At 30.5% G+C, this 17104-nt stretch overlaps 1 long non-coding RNA gene across 2 annotated transcripts in view; it reads right to left on the reverse strand.

Moving 5' to 3' along the window:
• LOC147803317 (uncharacterized) overlaps positions 1-17104 on the reverse strand; it is a 56179-nt gene that overhangs the window by 35439 nt on the left and 3636 nt on the right. For both annotated transcript variants that reach the window (XR_015428849.1, XR_015428848.1), the window contains exons 2-3: positions 7134-7207; positions 1491-1565 (exon numbers count right to left, since the gene is read on the reverse strand). This is a non-coding gene — a long non-coding RNA (uncharacterized LOC147803317). The remainder of the gene's footprint in view (positions 1-1490; positions 1566-7133; positions 7208-17104) is intronic.

The following is a 17104-nucleotide window of genomic DNA, read 5'->3' on the forward strand; positions in this document are numbered from 1 at the left end:
AAAAATAAATTTACCATATGAATATAAATAGCATTCATATTCTTGTGTAAAATAAATTATTGCTAAATTGCTTTCAAAACATACGAAGCATAAAAATTATTTATAAAATATATAAAATACAGTTAATGTTATCTTAATTGCAGTTCACTGGCCAGCGCTTCATAATTGGGAGAATATGATGAAATTCCTGCTCGCAGGCAATCGTCAAGGTGTTCATCTGTAAGTCGGGATCTACATTTTGATTTCATGATATTCATTGTCGAAAACAATGATTCAAACAAGTATGTGGAACTTAAAAACGACTTTATTTTATATGCTGCTGTGACAATCGAAACTCCTGCCAACGCCATCTATGAACACTAAAGAGACTCAAATAGAGCAGTTCTAAGTTAGTTTAACCCCATCTCTCGAACCGAAAACATGTAGGTTTCGAATTTCCCCCACTTAAGTTTTGTTTTCTCCCTGATTGTATTAATGCTTTATTTTGTGACTTGTAACTTACAATTTCATGCCCTTTGTCCCATTAAAATTCCTTAATCACACCGTTGATTAGAATTCTTTAAGTCGCATGGCACCACGCTGCTCCTTTTAAGAATGGAATTTATTTCTGTCAACTACATATATTACAGAATTTCTCATCTGATATAATAGTTTTGCGGATAATGTCATCCTGAAGATCAAAAACTTCTCTCTCCCCTTCTTCTCGCCTTACTTGAAGAAATTCTGAAATGCACAGGTATGTTGCTATTACGATATGTTTATTTGGTTAGTAAAAGAATTTACAAAAAAAGGTGATCAAAGGCTCGATTATATTAAATTGTTGAAAGCGCTTTTTAAATTGAGCTTGAAGCGTTGATAAGCCAATTTCACTGTCACCTATCATTTTTTCATGTTTGGAAAATACCGAAGAGAATTCATTTTCAAATGTGATATACACAAAAATAACTTATCTCTGAATGAGCCCCTGTCATTCTTGCTATATGTTTGTCCTTTCTCTGCAGCTCCAAAGTTTAAATTATTTATGCCATCATGTCGGTTAGGAGAGATAAATCTGCGAGGGATCTCTTAGCTCTAAAAATATTTGATTTCTTATTTCTTCAATTAAATGTAGAAAAAAAGTACTTTGCCTTTACTGAGCCAGAGTATTTCAGTATGCATTTGCATAGAATTTTAAGGGAAAATGGAATTACTTTATTGTTGGGCACAAGCAGCGAGCTCACCTAGATCGATCGACGGGCGCCATAGTGCCCGCGAGCATAGGGTTGGGAACCCCTGGCCTAGATATTGTCCGTGTGACTAATTGAAGTCCTATAGAAAATCTGTGACGCAAGTATACAAAATTTTAAAGTTACTTCTATATTTTGTGTAATGTTTATCGATAAATTCTTTTTCTTTAAATAGTTAGAGCCGTTTGTAATCGCTATATTTATTTTGAAGTACACTGTATATTTGAAGATCCTACAATTGCTGAAACATAGTAAAATTCTTACCAGAACTAGTGGTGTATCACAAAATACCAATGAAGTCAATGCCATGACTCCTTACGAAGACCAATACAAACTCTCCTGCAAAATGCAAAGAAAGAATAAGATTCCAAATTAAATTATCAACATTTCTAAAGAGACGTTATAAATAGAAAGAATCACTGTTCATTTATGTAATGTCAATAAGAATTATTTATTTGATAGTTAAAAAAATATAATTAAATGAAGCACTTACACTCCCATACCTCTGATAACCAAAATTAGCACACTAAGAAAAACAAGTTTTAGTTAATTTATAGCATAAAATAAGAAGTATTAAAGATTTTTCTTCAATGGTTAGCCCGTAGTAATAAATCGTTCACCTAATAAAGTACTCTTCTAAGCCTACCGACCAAAAAAGGTCAAATCTAACTTTTGAGTTAGAGAATTTTAATTTTGCCTTCAGACGTTAGGCTACTGAATAGATTTTTTAGCACACGTTAGTCCTGATAAATAGTGTTGACCCATCAAACTAAATAAAGCTAGAGTAAAATCAAGTTTTAATAACCGTTTGACTTAAAACTAATGCAATTTTTTTATATACGTAGCCCATGGTAGAAATTTTTCAATCCGAAATTTTCTCAAAATAATTTTTTAAAGAATCTATTGTGGTACTGTATTATAAAGAGCCTGGGTGCTAACTTTCGAACAAGAAAGCACAAATTTAAATTGTTCAACCAACAGTTAGCCCAGCAAGTATTTTCGTTAGTTAAAACACCGAAAGAAGTCTAAAACAATTTATAAATTATATAATGAAACAATGAAAGCTAATTTATGATCCAAAAGCCGCAAGTTTGATATTTCTTTTAAGAGTTCAAGTATTACATAAAAACGTTAGTACTATGTTAGCCCATGAAAATTGTTTGTACGAAATTAGCAATTTCTAGGCCATTATATGAAATCAGTAGCCCAATAAAAAATTTATTTTAGATCAAGGAGTTATGCCAAATAAATTTTTAGCTTACTTTTGATTTAGAAAAATTCATTTTTACTCCAAATAGGAGCTCATTGTGAGAGTTTTCTGGTAGCCCCCACCCGCCAAAAAAGTCATGTCAAGTCTTAGTTAGTTTATGATTTAGAAACTGCAAGTTTGACTTTCGTTTTATACTTTAACCCATAATAGGAAATGCAGGCAGAATCAAAAAACATTTGTTAGAAAATCAATTTATCGAAAAATATGGCCTTTGTTTGTTAACTATAAACAAGCTTTAATTTTATCATAAAACGTTAGTTCATTGCAGAAAATCACTAGCTCAGAAAAATGTTTGACAACATACCAAAAAAAAGTTTTGACTCAGAAAATTTAAATTTCACTTTAGCTAGAATATTTAAATGTCGCTACCCAGGTAGCGAAAGGATATTATGTAACATTAGAAAGATTTAATATAATACTAGATTTGCTAGAAAACGCTAGTCTCCTGAATGCTAACTTCTAATATTATATCTAATATTATATAAGGTTAGATAGCGTCCAATCAAACATTTATCTATTTTATTACTTTTTTGTGAAAGAGCATCCCATATTATTAGTAGATAAACCCTTATTTAAGAAAGAAAAAAATTTAATATTATTTAATATCGTTTTTAGCCAATGTAATTTCATGACAGAAAACGCAAAAAAAGATTTGCGGAAGTGTTAGTTTTGTTCGCGAACGATTCAAAACTGGAAAAACTTTTTCAACTGTTGAGTTGTAACTTCTTTAAGATTGTTAATATCGCCATTTAATTTGTTGTCGACAGCAAGAATGAATCGCTTCAATTTCAAAGTTATTTATAATCTAGCAATTTTTTTGTAAATTTTAATATTTTGTGTAACTATCATTGAAATTTATAACGTAGTATCGTAAGTAATGCTTGTTGTTTTCTTAAAAATCAACCAGAAAAGTAATATAAAGTACTTAAATACATGATGTGTTAGAGATGATGTTGTAGAAACATTCAGTGTACTTAATAATCTTGACCGCTTAAACATAGCAGTTAAGAATTAATTTAATGATCATGTATCTAATATTTAATTAAGTCAGTAATTTTATGATAGCGTTCTTTATTGACAATGAGTAGTTTGCGCTTAGTAGTAGACGTTTCTGTCAAAATGTATTGTCCAACAATAAATAATTATTGTAGTTAGTTGCTTGTAAAAACAATGTTTACTTGGTTATTCGCAGCTGGCAAAATTTCTCTGCAACAATGATAAAGAAAAAAAAAATATTTTCCGTAAACAAATATACCATGATAAAATAATTATTAATTAATTGGCTACTTTTCAGTTAAAACCATTACATTTTAGAATGTTTGAAACTTTATTCATAAGACGAACGCTATTGTTACTTTATTTAAATTTCCTGCTAAAGTTTTCGTTAATCCAAATACCAAAATAAGTTAAATACAGAACAAATGTCTGCTCATTTATGGTCAAGAAAACAGCTTGAAATTTGAAGAAGTTTGAAATTTGCCTTCAAACGTTAATTCATGGTAAGAAAACGTAAGCACTACGTTAGTGGAATAAACTTTTGTTAACCTTACCGTTTAAACCTTTTAACGATATTCTGATCTAATTACAAATTTGAATTTCGCATCTAAACACTAGTCTACTGAAGGAATTTGTTAGCCCAACAAACAATCTCGGCTCTACAATCATCAATTAAAAGAAACGGCCAAAACTAACTTTCGTCAAACCTTAAATTTAATTTAGACCACTAATTCATTAAAGTCATTGCCGAAACAAGTTTTAATAAACTTCTCCTTCTAAACCACTATAAAATAGATACAGCGCAAAAGTAAATGAAGTTGTAGGCATACCAACTAAAAATGAGTAACATGCAAAACAATGTTTAGTTTACTTTTGACCTAGAAAGTGTAATGTTTCATTTTAATGATAGTGCTCTATAAGAAATCATATATCCGCGTTGCTTTGATAAAATTTATAGTCTGGAGTTCTTTTTATCTTTCAGATTTTACATATTCGTGTTTGCCAAGTCATTTGAATAGTTATAGACGAAGACTGTTCTGAATTTTTCTTTGCCTTTCAAGTTCACGGAATTTTTAATTTTATTTTATATCCGTCGTTGAACAGTCGACCCAATTGTTTGTGACTACTATTGTTCAACTCCGTAGCCTTGTAATTTCATAGACGAAGTTTGACGTTGTCGATATCTACTCTCCCCACTTTGGTAAACTTCGGACGTGATGTGAACACGCCTACCATGACAGAAACTCCCACTTCGATTTTAGCACGCCTACTTCGATAGATTAAACAGTCGACTTGCTATTTGTCACTGCGACCGTATCCACCTCCTTGAGTTGTTGCTACTCAGTCTGTTTCACACGCAACGTCGGCCTGCAAACACTCGACTGCTAATGGCAACACAGGAGCAGCCACGACCGTAAACTTAATACAGCTCTCACGATCAATAAAAAGTACGGTGATTTTAATACAGCTTTTAAGACAGCAATGAATCAACTAGTGGTATACGTTCATCGAATTCTATCACAGATATAATTCTGGTGGGAGAGTACGGTAGTGTATCACTACAGAAATATAATTCCAATTCATTAATGTATAAGACCTATTGACTCGATTCTATTTTGGGGTGACTTTTCCTAGACGAAGGTTGACGATATCTACTCTCCCCACGTTATGCTTATATTACTTTTAAGTGCGTGATTGTCTTTATTTAATCTCTTATTCATTTAATGCATCCTATGCCTCAAGTTATACTGGGCAATTTAAAATGAATATAGCGATTACAAACAGCTATAACTATTTAATAAAAAATAATTTATCGCTAAGATTAACATAGAATGTATATGGAACATCAAAATTTCTTGATGTAAGGAGCAGGCGCAGTGAAGCGGAATCCTAAGCATGCGCGAGTTTATTAGTGAGAATGACCAGTCCCGTGCAGAAGGCATGCTGCGTGTTAGAATTTAAAAGTTTTCCTTCTGTTATCACAGTGCAGAGAAGATTTCGTCATCGTTATAAAATAGGAACAACATACGCAGATGGCATAGGATGTTTTATTTTATATTATAACTGTCGTTGAACAGCCGACCCAATTTTTGGGTTTACGACTACTAATGTTCAACTCCGTAGCCTTGTAATTTTGAACCCAATCCCGAAGGCAAGGAAACTCCTGGATCAAGGATTGGCAAAAATTTGCCTTCGTGGAGGACATTTCGATGGAACTAACCCGCATTTGCGTTACATGGAGAGGAAGACCACTAGAACCTCCCACGTTTACCCTAACGACAAATGGACACTAACCCATGATCCGCCTACCACTGAGGACATTTCACGCCAGCATTGCGGTTGGTGCAAGCCGGATGCGGAATTCGTAAACCGTTACAAATTGACGATCTTTGTAGTTTTATAGCTAAATGCTCTAAATGAATTTTAAAATTCCGAAAAGTATGTAGCGTGCTTATGTTACTTTTTCCTTACTGAGATGTTCCATTAATTGTATTAAATGATACAATGAATATATTTCATCGATTTTTAATACTCATATCAAATGTTACAAAAATGATCAACGACAAGAAAAGATCATCGCTAGGATTCGAACCAGGTTCACCTTATTGGACAGCCGAACGCTCTATAGCCTGAGCCATAACGGCTGGCATAGGATGTTTGAAGAAACGGGATGTTTGTAAAATAAAAAAAGCAGTGGTTAATGTTGAAAAAATTCTCCGCAAGCAAGAACGAAACCCTCGAAAATCGGCGCTCGAAAGCAGTTACAAAACAACGGTGTGGCGCGTTTTTAGACAGAGCCTGCAAACGAAACCGTACTGGATTCAACTGCTACAGCAATTGAAGTAGGAAAATTACGGCAAACGTATGAAGGATTATGCTGAAAGCATGGAGTATGAAACAATGGCTGATAGTTTCATTTTTAGAGATGAAGAAACCTTCCACATAAGTTGGATGGTTAACCGGCACAACAGTCAAATATGGGATACGAAGAGGCCTTTCACTGTAATTGAACATGACTCAGATAAAGGTAAGATGTTCTGCACGATCTCATCACGTAAATTGTACTTTCCTTTTTCTTCTGTGAGCGAAGTGTTACGTTATCTTAACATGCTTAAGGTATGGTGCCACAGCTACATGCTGATTCGACGGATTACATCTTTCAGTAAGATGGAGCACCCTCCCTCACTCTGGGGTACGATGGTTCGCACACTTTTAAATCAACATCTTCTAAACCTTTGAATCGTTCAAGGTGGAGATGGCGACGATGTCTTCTGATCTTGGCCACCAAGATCTCCGGACTTGATACCCTGCGATTTCCATCTATGTGGTCCCATGTATGGGCGCCTCATGCCCAAAAACAATTGAAGAACTCAAATAACGCGCGATTACGTCGGCGACTAAACAAATGCGTCAGAATGTATGACGTGAAATGGACTACTGCCTAGACATAGTCCGTGTGCCAATTGAAGTCACATAGAAAATCTGTCACGCATTTATACATAATTTTGAAGTTCCTTCTACATTCTGCGTAAATCCTTTTTCAATTAATAGTTATAGGCGGTTGTAATCGTTATATTCATTTTGAATTACCCTGCATATTTGAAAACCCTAAAATTGCTGAAGCATAATGAAATTCTTACCAGAACTAGTGGTGTATCACAAAATACCGAAGAAGTCAATCCTATGAATCTTCACGAAGTTCAATACAACAGTTCTGCAAAATGAAGAAAGAATAAGATTCCAAATGAAATTATAAACATTTCTAAAGAGACATATAAATAGATATAGACATTGTATAAATTAGCAGTGATTCTAAGTATTATTTATTTTATAGGAAAAAAAAGTGATTAAATGAAGCACTTACACTCCCATACCTCTGAATGCCAAAATTAGCCCACTAAGAAAAAGAAGTTTTAGTTAATTTATAACATAAAATAAGAATTATTAAAATTTTCTTTTCGATGGTTAGCAGTTAGTAATAAATCGTTAACCTAGTAAGTATTTTTGTTAGCCTATCGACCAAAAAAGGTCAAATCTAACTTTTGAGTTAGAGAATTTTAATTTTGCCTTCAGACGTTAGGCTACTGAATAGATTTTTTAGCACACGTTAGTCCTGATAAATAGTGTTGACCCATCAAACTAAATAAAGCTAGAGTAAAATCAGGTTTTAATAACAGTTTGACTTAAAACCAATGCATTGTTTCGCATACGTAGTCCATAGTAAGAAATTTTCAGTTGGAAATTTTTTTCATGGTAGAAAATTTTTACTTGTTTATTCGCATCTGACAAAATGTCTCTGCAACAATGATAAAGATAAAAATAATTTTCTCTAAACAAATATGCCATGATAAAATAATTATTAATTAATAGGCTTATTTTCAGTTAAAACCATTACATTTTAGAATGTTTGAAATTTTATTCACAAGACGAACACTATTGTTTCTTAATTTAAATTTCCTGTTTTATTGTGAAATAACGATTTAAAGATCTTTCTTTTCTTGAATACAGACTGATTTGCATGTTTTTGATACATCTTTATTTATATTAATTTGTAAATAATAGAATATGATTAAAAAATAAGCAATAATATAGTCTATTCCAAGTGTGTTAAAGTTGAATAAAAACGAGTTGCAATTTTTATTCAGGAAGTTTGAAAAAAAGTATGAACATTTCCTATTGGCTCTATGAGCTTATACAATGTAACAAAATATTTAGATAGTTAAGCGCCATGCTGTATCTTTAAAAAATTTTAAAAAAGCATTGAACTTGAGATTTTTTGTATCAGTATATGCTCGAATGTTCACTTCAAATAAAAAGGGCTTAAATATTTTGTACTATAATTTTGCTTTAAAGAGAAAGAATAAAATTTTTACTTGGCAGTGGTTAAATTAAACACTTGTAGCTAATCACCTTCCTTCTGTTACGTTTTTCGATTCTTTTGTGGTGATACCGTGATTTTTTGGCGCAATATATACGGAAATCCACCCTTTAAATTTAATTATAAAAGATATCACAATTTCTTAAAGATATTTTCGAACTAAATAATCAAAATTTTAAAAAATATTCAATTCTTAATAGTTTTAAATGTAGTGTTTTCAATGCAAAGTTTTACTTTTTATTTTCTAGTAAAATGTTAGGTTCGTCTGCTAGATTTACAAACTAATTTGCCAGAAAAGAATAATTCAATTTTGAGATGTGCTGCTGGACACTGCGGATGGAAAATAAAACTCTGGTAGAAAATTGGGGTGGTTAGTTTGATCCTGACAGAAAATGAAGCTACTAGTGTGTATTTGCAGCAAGGTGCACTTTAAATCTCTCGTAGCTCAAAGTCCTGTTATTGGTTGTTGTGTAGAAGTTTGAAGGAAGGCGTGTGATTTCATTCCAAGTAAACAATAACTTGCATTGGCAGAATAAAACTGTACGAAATTGCTTCGGAAAACTTTATCACTTAAAAATAATAATACACATTGTCTAACTGATGTCATTTACAGTAGGCAGATATGATATGTTCATTAGTAAAACTTAATAACATATAATGTTTGAAAATTTTTTTATAGTGATGCTTAAGTATTATGAAAACAGATATATTTAAAATTTGGTCACTTAAGAATTTTCAAGATATCGAAAGCAATTTCATTTTAACATTGTAGTTAAACATAAACTTTAGCTTAGAAGTATACTTATACTACTAACATTGCATTTATTACTTTAATTACTAGCTACTACTATTATACTACTAGCATTGTATTTATTACTTTACATGAGATGAGAAGTATTTATTTTTATTTATAACATGTTTAAAATAATATAATAGTAAAATAATGATAATAGTAAAAATTTCTTCGGCTCAATATTTAAAATTTAGCTGAAGAACATTTACATTATAGTGTAAAAAAAAAATTTAAATCAATGCAGAAAAAAATCGCGTTTAAATTTTCATCTGTAAGGTCCTGTATATTCTTTGTGAAAACAAGTTTTTTTTAAATGCATGTCATAGTTTTTTATGGTTAATTCACCAATGTCAGAAACTTGACTCCAGCCTTTGCTCAATTTTTATAATTTTCTTTTTATAAAAAGCTCTATTTAAAATGTTTACACCTAATTTTTCTATAACCTATTTATGTTTATAAAGCGTTATATTATCAGGGAAATACAGGCAATGCAATTGTTTTAAACAAAAATCCTTTTTGTTATAGCAACGATCTCAAAAGAGTAATTGATTGTAGTCAAAATTTGATAATTCATACTAAATGCAGCTTCGAAAAGATGATGTAAGAAATTTTATATTTTTTCGTCTCATTCTCGTATGCAATTATATGTTTGCGCAAATTTAATTTAGATAAAGCATAATATTTACTACTTTTTTTGGTTTTAAAATTAAAATATTATGTAACTTTTCGGCTAAGATTGTTGGTTTAGTGCATAGAGCACCTTTAATTAATTATCGAATTGTAGAAAAATGGCCAAAACAAATTTTATATAACTTTTGACTTTGAAACCGCAATTTTAAGTTTTGCCTTTTAAACCTTAGCTTAATGAACGTAATTGTTAGCTCAACGAATATTTTATTTAGTTTAGAAACTAAAAAATGTATGGCAAGAAAAAATTTCAGCTAACATTTGATTTGAAACTTTGAATATCAAACGTTAGACCATGATAGAAAATCGTTAGTCCATAATAAATTTTCCTTTCGTTAGCCAAAATAATTTAGGATCAAAAAAAAGTACTAGATAACTTCTGAAAGAGAGACCCACAAGTCTGAATTCTATTTCCAAATATTGGCCAATTGTAATCAATTGTTAGCAAAAAATTAGCTAAAATTTTAAAGCCTGACAAAAAAGCAAAAGGCTTGAATTTCGCTCTTAAATTTTGGACCGTGGAAGAAAATCGTTAGCCGACACTAACACATCAAAAAATTCTTTTAGCCAGCAAACTTTATTCAAATAAGCAACAAAAAAAATTTGAACTAGAAATATCTTTTAGCGAACTTTTGACCTGGAAACCACAAAGTTCAAATATTGTTTAAATAAGTTAAGACTATGTTAGAAAATCGTTAGTCCATCCACAAAAATAAATTATGGCCAAAACAATTTTAGCAATTCAATGACGCATAAAAAATGTTTGAAACTCGTCAAATAAGTAAGGTTATGAACCAAATTTTAGCACATTGTTGGAAATCTTTAGCATACGTTAGCCTAAAAAACTTTTCGTTACTTAAATCCCCGAAAAAAGTTTCAGCTTACTTTGGACCTAGAAAGCTTATATATGTCATTGTAAGTTATCGAAAGTTCACAGTAATCCGATACATTTTTTCGATAGCTCACAAGCGAAAAGAAAAAAGTTACGTCCAAAACAAATTTTAGTTGATTTACGATTTATAAAACCACAAGTTTGAATTAAATCCCCAACAGATCTTTAAATGACCAAAGAAAGTCAACTTAAAAACACACGGGCCAAAATATGTTCTAATCAGACATCAGCATATCGAAAAGAATCGTTACAGTACGTTAGCCCACCCACCAAAAATAAATTGGGTAAAACAAATTTTACCTAATTCATTACTTTGACACAATCTTAAATTTCACTACCTATTTTTAAACTATTATAGGAAATCGGAAGCCCAACAAAAAGTTTTTGTTAGGTAACCAATTAGAAAAAGAGTAACAGTCAAAATAATTTTTAGCCTACTTTTTTACAAAAAAGGTTACATTTTACAAGTGATAGTGCCAAATGATTGTGTCAAAAAAGGTCAAAATGAGTTTTTCTTAAACATTAAATAATAAACCACAAATTTTAAATTTAATTCATGTTTATTTTATTTATAGCTATGTTTTTAAAACGTGAATCTATCAAACAAAATAATTTGAAAAGAAAAGTAATTAAAATGAAAAATAAGTGTTGAAAAGCAAAATTATTGGAGAAATAGTACTAATTTATATAGGACAAGTATAAATAATTGCCGTACTATTATTGACACCTACGATGCACTAGGTAATAGGTTCTAATTGAAATTAAAAAAAAGTATGTCCTAAGAAAAGGTACTTGTTCTTTTCGAAGAGCGGTGAAAAATCACCATACTATTATCGACTCCAATGAAGCTTAATTTTGGTAATCTGTACAAATTTAAATAAAAAAAATAAACGGTGCACTAAAATGAAACAACTTGGTAGTAAGAACTAAATGAAATTAAAAAAAAGTAAGCTATATATTTTATGTCGTTGTTCGTTTACGTCACACTAGAGCTGCACAATGGGCTATTGGCAACGGTCTGGGAAACATCCCTGAGGATAATCCGAAGACGTGCCATCACAATTTTGATCCTCTGCAGAGGAGATGGCACCTCCGCTTCGGAAGCCAGACGACCTGCACGCGAGGTCGAGCACTTTACGGTAGAACAGTTAAACGAGCACCCTCGGTTCCTACGCAGACTGATCCAAGTGGTCACCCACCCGCACACTAAACGCAGCCAGTGATGCTCGACTTCAGTGATCTGCTGGGAACCGTGTCTTAACGATCAGTCCACTGCAGAACTATATATTTTATGAACAATTAAGTATAATTAATAGAGAAAAGCCATTAATTAATTGTGGAGAAATGTAAAAAAACAGCCATATTATTGACAACAATGATGCTTCATTTTAATTATAGACACTAAAGGTAATATGGTAATTGAATCAATTTTCATAGGTATTACGTGTAAGAATATATAGGGCATCAATACTGGGAAGCTTTAATACAGGTGCTGTGAAAAAAAAGTTTTTTGGATCTCCTTAAAGGGATCTCTCGATGGTGTTAAATTTTGACTAGCATAAGTTGACCTCTATCATCATGCCAAATGATTCAAAATAAGAGTTTTTGCTTCATTTTGATGGAATGAATTATTAAAACTTGATTTGTTAATCTGATGACGTAAAGCTATCGCAGGGTGCGTAACCAAATCTTTCAACGAAAAATAAGCACCATTTAAGTACTTTTTAAGCACTCAAAAATATTTTTAAGCACTATATATTAACAAAATGCAAAATAATTTTCAAAAACACTACACGATCATGATAACTAGTTTCTAACAAAGAACTCTTTTCCTGATAATATTAGCCACCATAAAAAGATCGAGAGATTTTTCGGTTCGATTTCAGAGGGTGGAAAATGAAGCCTGAAATTGAGAATATCTTACAAAATACAACAGAGTTGCCCACGAGAGTGCAAGAATCTCACCGAACCCAGATCAGTAGGGGCTCATGCGGTTTCCCAAGTTTTTCATCAAACATGTAAAATGATTGGCGCTTTCATATCCTATGGACGACGGTAAGCCGAAATAGATTGTGGTCGAATGAACTGTGAAAACGTTGAATAGAACTATGAGATAAAGCACGCTTTTGCATCATATGTGGCGAAAATAGACATGGTAAAGAAAAAAATCTTATTTTTGAAAAGGGAAAATTAAGCATTTTTGAAAAACTCTCAATGAAAAAAAGCACCTTTAAGGGCTTTTAAAAAACGAAAATCTAAAATAAGCACCTTTAAACACTTTTTAAAAGCGCTACGCACCAAGTAAAATATCGATGGACGCCGAAACTCTTATAACAAAGATATTTTTGCCTGACGTGTAAACCAAAATTTTATCGGGATTATTAGGTGTTTTTACAATTAAATCTAAAGATGGAGGAAGTCTCCAAAAATATTAGAAAAGAATATTTAATTCTTGCACAGACTGAATGGTTATGTCTAAACAAAAGGATCGATCTAAACGAAAGTAACTATATTTTGCTTTTTTAAAATAGTTTACAAATAATATATTCTGCACATTTAACTAAAATAATACTTCCCCAGAAATGCTTTTTTTTCATTTTCTGTAACTCGTATTAGTACAGAATTCACAAAACCAACTACAAACAAAGCATATCAACCTTCAAATTAAAATTAGGAAGAATACTTTTTTTAACTGTAAGAATTAGTAATCGAAATTCCACACTTGTTCTATTTTTAACAGAGTAAAAATCAAAGATGTGAACATTGTATTTAAATGTATTGTTTGTATTCTTTTGGTTCCATATAAATTTAATAATTGCATTTTTTTAATATTTGTGATTTTTAAATCTAATTATGTAAAAGGTTTTGCTTAACGTGGTCTTAAAATGTTTACCTAATTCGGTTATGAAATTTTTCGTATGAATGAATTGTGTATAGTACGTATGATTGCGCTATGATCTTATATTATGTTTAATAATAAAAAGAAGAAAAAGGAGCCCGCATTTGAAATATTCCTATTCTTTCATTTTTTTTGACAGTTGATATAAATGAAATAAGTAAAAGCGTATTTTTAAAATTAGGCTGTACAGTCCTTTTTCTACAACAGGGTATCTGCTACATTTTAGATTTTCAAATTCATGACTTTTCATGACTAAGTTCAAGAAACTTTCATGACTTCACGAAGTTACTATTTTCTCCAACAAAACACAACAATAAATTTAAAATAGCATTAAAGCAACATCAACTGAAATGACATGTATAACCAAAACTGTTATACTCTGCATCTTCATATTTATAGATTTAAAAAAAAACAGATAATTGAAAGAGTTGAAGTAATTAAATAGCTGAAAAAATACAAAAGCAAATACTTTTTTCTGCAGAATTATATTCTAAAGATACTTTTCATCGAAAAGGAAAGAAATACTCCGAATTTTTCTGTTTTCATTTTGTAATAATAAAATTCGCCAATGAGTGGCTTGCTTCAGCTTGAATTTGAAATTGATAAAATAAAAAAATAAAAAAATTCTGAAATCACAGAAGTTTAAAAGATAATTCGTTCTAGAAATGATGTTTTTTCTTTCATTTTTTTCAAGAACAGCATTATTTTTAAAGAACATGGTAGAAACATTTTATACTTTAATGAAATATGACTGTGAGTGGGGATTTTGTTACAAATTCAGATATTCGGAACGCCATGAAATGTGGGGGGGGGGGATAAATTCCATTTTAAAAATTAGATTTTTCGGAGATCTAAATCCATGAATTTCCATGGTTTTTTTAAAAAAAATAGTCAAAATCATGACATTTCATGGCAAATTTTGTTCAATACCGAAATTCATGACTTTCCAGGTGCACTGATGCGTTTACTTTGGTTACCAGGTGCGTTTTACTTGTCAGCTTGTAATTATGTTAACAGTTATAAGCATTTTAGTGTTTTTATACAATAAAATAACATTCTGAATAATTCTTTTTAACCTTATAGGACATATTTAATATTTTTGACGAATAAAACAGTTGTGAGCTTAGAATTGACTTCCTTAGCAAGATATACATATGCTAGTGCCAATTAATTGTAAATCATAATCGTAAATTAATCCTTATGCATAAATAATCATGTGTGAACCATCTAAGAGTAAATAACATATTTTTTATGACATTTTAATTTTTTTTTACATATTTTGTATTTTTTGTTGCAATGAAATGAACATTCAACAATTATTTTTTTATTAATAAGGTGAAACTTTTATACTCGAATCAAACACTCTAAATCTTTATTAAATCTTTTAATATTAGTTAAAACGTAATTCAATTACTTTTATATTTTACTTATTTATTGCATCAATCATTTGAAAAGGCTATAGTAAAAATTCAGCATTTTTCGACTAATATTGTAAAGAATAAATTTTATGTAGGACGTGGATTCATACTCGGAAGGACAAAATAGTCTTTAAAAAAATATTCTGTGTCTTTTTCAAAATTAATCTATATCAGTAGATTTTTGAGTTAAAGCTATTAGAAAAATATTATTAAATAATAGAAGAATGTAATTTTTTATTTTTTTGCAATTAAGTATTTTGCGGTATTTTTATAGATATAATCCTTAATATTTATGTAGGGTGGTCCCAAATTCATGGTACACATTTTAAGGGTTGGTACAGGGCATTGTAACAATCATTTATTGTATAGGAATGTATGGCCGCAAGTGACGCAAACACAAAAAATAAGAGTCGAAAGGAAAGACAAATTGTTTATTGAAAGCGTCGTTGACAAGTGTAATGTTTACAATAACTTGACAAAATTGCTATCATAATGTGCTTGACAGCGTCGGTGGAGCGATTGGCGCACACGTTCAAGGACGTCAGTTATTTCACGCACACGTGCAGCAGCTCCGGATATTATAGCAGCAGAAGTGGGCTGGCGCCTCATCATGCTGAAACCACATGCAGTTACGAATCTCGATCGGAAAATCCTGCAGTAGTTCTGATAACACTTGCTCTAGAAAAATCAGATAACACTCGCCATTAAGTCATGTCGGTAGTAAGTGTGGGCCAATCAAAAAGTCGTTGACAATACCAGCCCACGCATTCATACAGAATCGTTGTTGATACGCATGTGGTCGCGTTGAATGTGGATTCTTGGTTGCCCACCCATGGGAACTGAACGCCCCAAATACACCTTTGAGTTGTAAATGTCGCCTCATTGAATAGTACATAAAGTATGAAGTACGGCTGCAGCGCACATTGCAGGGTTGCCACAGTAAAAAAAAAACAAAAATAGTTGCTTTTAGTAGCCTCAAGCATGAAAATATTCGCCTCAAACTATGAAAATAGTTGCCTGAACAGGAACAAAAATTTATCAAAAATAGTAGCCAAATAACTAAAGTTATAGCTTAATTGTCAAATACTATTATTAGGACTGGGTGATGTCAGAAATTTTAAATCGTGATAAATCGTCAGTTAGACATCACGATATAGTAATGTATCGCAATTTAGCATATGTTCAAAAATTACCTGTGGGAGATCTTTAAATCAATAAAAAATAAATAAAAAGGAATAAATCTATTACAAAAGAAAATATTAATTTTAAACTTATTCTACTATGACATCAATATCATTGCTTAATTTTTTCAATTAAATTAATAAAGAAGTCAAAGTAAAAGCAAACCCAAGCTTTATTTAATTTTTCTTGAATTAAAAATAATTTAAGATTTATTGGTTTAAAAATAATAATACTGTAACAAATTATTTTACATACATGCATTAAAAATTAAAAGGAAAAAAAAACGGAAGTGGAAAATAAACCAAAGAAATATTCACTTTAGAAAAAAAAAAAATTTTTTATTATATGTTGAAAAAAAACATGCTTTTGAAACATTATTAGATCCTTTTTTATTTACTTATTTAAAATAATAAAAAGTAGTATTAACTAATGGTCAAATTCTGTACTTAATAAATGTAAAAATATTTTTACTTATTTATTATTATTTTCATTTTTGAAAATAAAATCGACTAAAGATTTATTTGTTTAAAAATGATACTGAATATCTAACAAATTATAAAACAAACAAGTATTGAAAGAATTTTAATTGAAATTTTAAAAAAAATACTTTAAGTACTATTGTTAAATTATTAAAACCTCAAAACATTACTAAACTTTCTATTTAATTTTTAAAAAAAATTGTTTTAACTAATAGCCAAATTTTTTTAAAAAACTTTGTTTTCATTTTCTCAAAAAGCAAATTAAATAAAGGTAAGCTTTGTTTTAATTTTTTTATAATTAAAAACGACTGAGCATTTATGGGTTGAAAAACAATCAAATTATTATACTTACCTGCATTTAATAAATTAAAAAAAACTAACTT

Source organism: Parasteatoda tepidariorum, chromosome 9, assembly GCF_982258835.1.
Source record: "Parasteatoda tepidariorum strain Cologne lab strain chromosome 9, Ptep-v5.0, whole genome shotgun sequence".
NCBI lineage: Eukaryota > Metazoa > Arthropoda > Arachnida > Araneae > Theridiidae > Parasteatoda > Parasteatoda tepidariorum.